Raw genomic sequence first — 5,351 nt, forward strand, 5'->3', positions numbered from 1 at the left:
GTGAAGATTGTACGTTGTCCTAGTCACTGTGTCTTATTGATGTCTGTCTATGTATGTATGATGTGACTGACCCATTGCATCGATCTTACCTACCATCGACCTTGTGTCGGCTGTGTGGTCATTAATAAATGATTGATTAATTTGTTAACTGCCTGTGTGGCTGATATAGTACTATTAGTTCCTCGCTCGCACACAATTTCTTATTTTTGGTAACTACAAACTACATTTCTCAAGATAAGTATTTAAGCCAAAAGAAACATACAGGATATGAAACTGTTGAATATTTCCAAGAGACAAGTGACAAGACCTTTCAGCACCATTGGCATTTCTGTGATATTGCAGTGCAGCTGTTTTGCTATCTTTCTTTATAGAAACTCTCCAAAGCAATTTGTCCAAATTGTTTTCCTAAAAATATTGTTGCATTTTTACTCCAGTTCCATTGTACTTCTGAAATATTACACACAGACAGTTCACTGAACTCATCTCTTTACTTATTCATTTAGTTTGCCAAAGCAAAGCTGCCCAACCTGGTGAGACTGTTTATCTGCGAAGGAATACCTCAGACCTACTCCTCATTGACACTTTCTTGGCTTTCAATCTAGTTAAACATTGATCCCGTCTTTCTCATCCTCAGGCATATTCTTTATCTGTCTTTTTCTCCACCTTTCTTTCTCTCTCTCCATCCTTCAATCACTTGTTTATATTCTTCTCGGGCTGTCTTCTAATCACTTGTTTAATCTCCTCTCTTCCTGTAGCAGTTTGGAGGCCGGGCGCATCGAGCCAACTGTCCTCCAGGATTCAGATGTCCCCGTTTTCCTCTCCAACAGGTGAGACCACTAACAATCTCATTTTCTCCCATCCCTGAAGTTTGGAGCCAGTTCTAATCTGAATTTACATCCAACTGTAATTTACGTAGGAGTCTTTGCATGCACGCAGCAGCTGTGACTCCGTTCTCCATTGATTCTTATTTTATTTCATGAAACTGTCAGCTTGTATTACATATAAAAGTGCTGCCATTGTGCAATAAATCTTCCTCAGTAGAGATTAAACAATCTTCTGTGAGAATGATGCTAAATATAAGTCACATTAGATTGGTATATGCTGCACACATGGGAATCAGAAAAGTATGTGCGCGTGTGTACAGGTATGTATGTATAGGCAAGTGCATGTGTGTGCATGTGTGTTTAAAAACTTGCTCGCGCTATATAATTAAATATGGGGGGAAAAAAGGGTTTTATTTGTCCGGGTGTCACTCCTGATGGATGCCCCTCATAAGACAAGCACAATCAGGGATCATTCCTCATCTATCCTCCCACTCCTTACCCTTCCTCTCCATCATATTTTATTCCCTTAGTCTAACACTTCTTTTTTTTTCCCTTTTTCTTTGTTGGCACTGGTAGCTACTGGTGTCACAGTGAATTTCATGCTGCCATATGTTGTGTCCGTTCTGTCCTAGTTGAGAAGAAGGCAGGCTGTCTTTAATAATAAGTTCTATGACCATCACAAGGTTACGCAAAATGGCAGAGCTTTAGAACAGACGGCTTGTCGCCTCGCTCCACCATCATATAGCCTATACGTAATTTTCCACTTTTAAGAATTCTGCATGGGGAGGAGAATGGGAGATTGAAGCACAGTAGCAGACTACTGCCCCCCTGCAGCCATTGGATTAACTAATACTACTATTACCACTATTGATAATAATATTGATAATAATAATAATAATAATAATAATAATAATAATAATAATAATGATGATGAAACGTGAAAGCTAAAGGTTTAAAGGGTCAGCTCACCCAAACTACAAAAACACACAATTTCCAATTTGCCAATATCTCTACTAATATTTGGCCATGCAGAGAGATATCCGTCTGCTTTTATTATTACTCATTATGCTCATTGGAACTAATTAGAAAAAAATTTCTAATAAAACATTTTCAGAGTAACAACTATTGTTTCTGGAAAGACATGTTGGTATTCAGTGTTTTAAAAAGTATTTGTTTCAGTGCTGTGAGTACCATAATCAAAATTACATTCACCGTAATTACATCAGAAATATATATTCATCAAGCTATGTGCTTATTGTTTTCACAATACAGCCAAAGAAAAAAATAACTCCCTGGGAAGAAACACAGTATTCATAGTGTTGAATGATATCCATCATGAGAAGCATCACCGTGACCCCAGTTCGGAAGGAAGAGGGTTGTGATCACAGGTGCATATCACCCATCTATACCATGTTACATCTACAGATATAACACTTCTCGCTGTCTTGTTATCTGTGACAGACAGGATGAAAAATGCATCTTGTGTGATCACAGACATTCTGACTTTGCCACTGTTACTGGTGCTCTCCAATTGTCAGCTTATCGGCCACCAAAAGGACAAAGACACTCATTTTGTGTCTTTATTGATGCTTCTCCGTCATTTGGAATAAAGCCATTTATTCACAGCAGTAAAAACCTCACAGTTTTTATTGTTATTAATATGTCCGAGTGCAAATATTGTGTGCATGTCTTGCAAAGAGCTTATTTTCTGTAGAGCACAATGTGTATGTGCATGTAGCCTCCACCTTCAAAGCCACTGCATGCTGATTGTTCTCTAAATTATGACTTAATTATGCCCTAGCTGTGGTCAATTATATTCATAATTTGTACTGTGAGTTAAGAGCTGATCCACAGCTGATTGCGCTAAGTGTGCTAAGTGTTGCGTGTGTGTGCAATATACATCTGCTTGTGATACCTCATACATCTGATAGGTAGATAAAAAACTTAGAAGGAACTCCAACTCTAGCCTCATTCACCTTGTGTGGTGAACAGCAGTTGCCTGAGGGGCCCATTTCTCAGTTAGCTTCAAACAGATAGTCTAATAGCTACTCAAAGGACACACAAGCTTCATGCCGTCTACTTTATTCCTCTCTCTTTTTAGCAAGGCAGAAATATGCCTTGTTGTGGTGAAATGAGTAAAGATTTGACAGAGTCGATGAAACCCATTATTAATATTTAACAAAGCTCTTTAAACTTACATGCCGCCATTGCCTAGTTGAACCGAAAGAGAGGGAGAGGAACAGAGAAGTAAATGAGTGAAAAAAAGAAGAAAGGAAACGAGAAGATCCCCTTGCAGAGGTTTTCAATTTTCTGGCTGCAAGACGCTTGGAGTCCTGAAACTCAGGAATAGATGGCTGGATTTTTTTGACTTCTAAGATACTCATCTGCACTTGGAATAATGAATGTACTCGTTAATTTTCTATAAATAAAGCCTTTGTAAAGGATAGCAACACTCGGGTAGTCTGTAGATCACATGGTCCCTTGATGTCATCACTTAGGAGAGATGGTGACAGTTTTCTTCCTCGTGTCTTGACATACTAAATGAGTAAACATGCACCCCGTGGTGCATGGAGGTGCATGGAGCACAGCAAAACTCAGCATATAACTCACAGTCATGTGGAACGCCTCCACCCACCTCTTCACATAAAAGACAGGGGGGAGGAGATGGAAGAGAAAGAAACTGATGAGTTAGATGAGAAAAAAACTGTAGGCTTGTGCTTGATTATTCCAAAACACTCTTTGTTTATCTGATGCGCTGATTTGGTTTATCTTAAGCAGAGTGTTGCCGCAGTCTGCATGTTAAAAAGTTGGGTTCAAGCATCATGCAGCACATAGCTTGTTTAGATAGTGTTATACATTTTTGTTTTTGCTCAATTCTTTTTTACCCTCATATTTCTTCTTCAACATTGGACCTCATGGACCCAGCAGAGTCCCGTCACCCTAACACCAACTCTTACTGGCCTTACCTCACCACATCTGTCTATTTAGGCCAGTTCCAAAGTCCTTTTTGTGAATTTGGTGACATTTTGGAGCTAAGTAGTGATATTCTCTCATCTTCCAAGAGATCCCCTGTGTGGCGAGTGGCAGTGTGATATAATTTGGAGGACTTGTTGGGCTAATATATATTTATAGATAAGGTCAGAGGCAATAAGCATGTCCACACCAAAGCTGAATTTATAGTTGTGCTACACGCACACCGTAGCTTACCTTCTTTAACTACTGACTACTGTACATCAGGTCTACCGGGGCTAAATACTAACCTGCCAGAGGGTTTGTTTCACCGAACAGTTAATGATGCTCATACCAACGTTCTTCCAAACAAACCAGAAATCTAAAACACATCACTTTTATTGTGTCAGAGGATTTCATAACAGCTAAAGTAAAAGGATTTCATGAACTTTCATAAACTGGGTATAGGTGAATCACTTCAAGTACACAGATCAATCTGCAAAAAGAAAGTTCTTTGTTTTACATGAAATGGATTACTACTTAAAGATGATGGAGAAAGAAATGGGCCCGGAGGCAAACGTCCAATTGATTGTGATTTTATAGATGGTTAGTTTTGTTGCAGCATTATTTGCAGCAGTAGGATATTTCATGAAAAAAGGAACCTTACGAATCAATTCTGTTTTCTATCATCAAGTGAGGCTCTTTTTCGGGTTGCATCAAAGGGAGAGAAGAAAAGGTGTCTTTGAAATGAAATAGTTCAACCTTTTTCAATCTGTCTTAAATTCTACAATGCTTTTCATCAACAGTCTCTTTATGCCACTCCATTTTCTCAGAATTTCTAATGCCATTTTCTCTCTGCTTCCTTTTGTGTGCCTCCAGTGAGCATGTGGGATCGAGGTTGACGGCAGCAGGAGTTGATAACCGGAACTCCACAACAAACGTTGAGGGTGACTATCGCTGTTAAAATGTCTGTGTCAGACACAAGGCAGGGTGAGAGGTGAGCGCTGCAGCATTTTATGGTTCAGCTGTGCCATTTTGGGAATACAAGAGGAAGAAGGAAAATGAAAAGAGGGATATGTTGTTGTTTTTGGCAGCCATTAGACCTTTCTTTTGAGTCTTACCATCTTCATGCTTCTCTCTATTTTCTTTCACCCTTTCTTCAGACTGCTTGCTGTGTGACCTACCATTACACCTGCCTCCGATACTGTCTTCTTTTCTCAACAGCATTTGCACATTTGTGATTCTGCATTTGTGCATTTATGTATGTTTAGCCTCAGATAACCAGCAAATGCACTGGAAGACAGCATAAGAATTAAATATGATTCCCAAATTATTTAAGTTTGTCAGTATGTATACAGAAGGCTTGGTTTAGATCAGTGGGTCCCCTCCTCATTAACCCCTCCGTCTTGTTCCAAATATGTTGAGTAGATAATAAACTGGATTTTATCCAACAGAATAAACTAAAAGTGTATAGTGTTCCAATATTTAATTTTCCTACCACTGAGGAGTCACTGCAGGTTGCTTTGCCCAAGTTTGTATTTGTGCTACTACCACTTGCAGGCCGGACGTTTCAATCAC

Source organism: Morone saxatilis, unplaced genomic scaffold, assembly GCF_004916995.1.
Source record: "Morone saxatilis isolate NCDOM2014 unplaced genomic scaffold, NCSU_SB_2.0 Contig9, whole genome shotgun sequence".
In the NCBI taxonomy this organism is placed as follows: Eukaryota; Metazoa; Chordata; class Actinopteri; family Moronidae; genus Morone; species Morone saxatilis.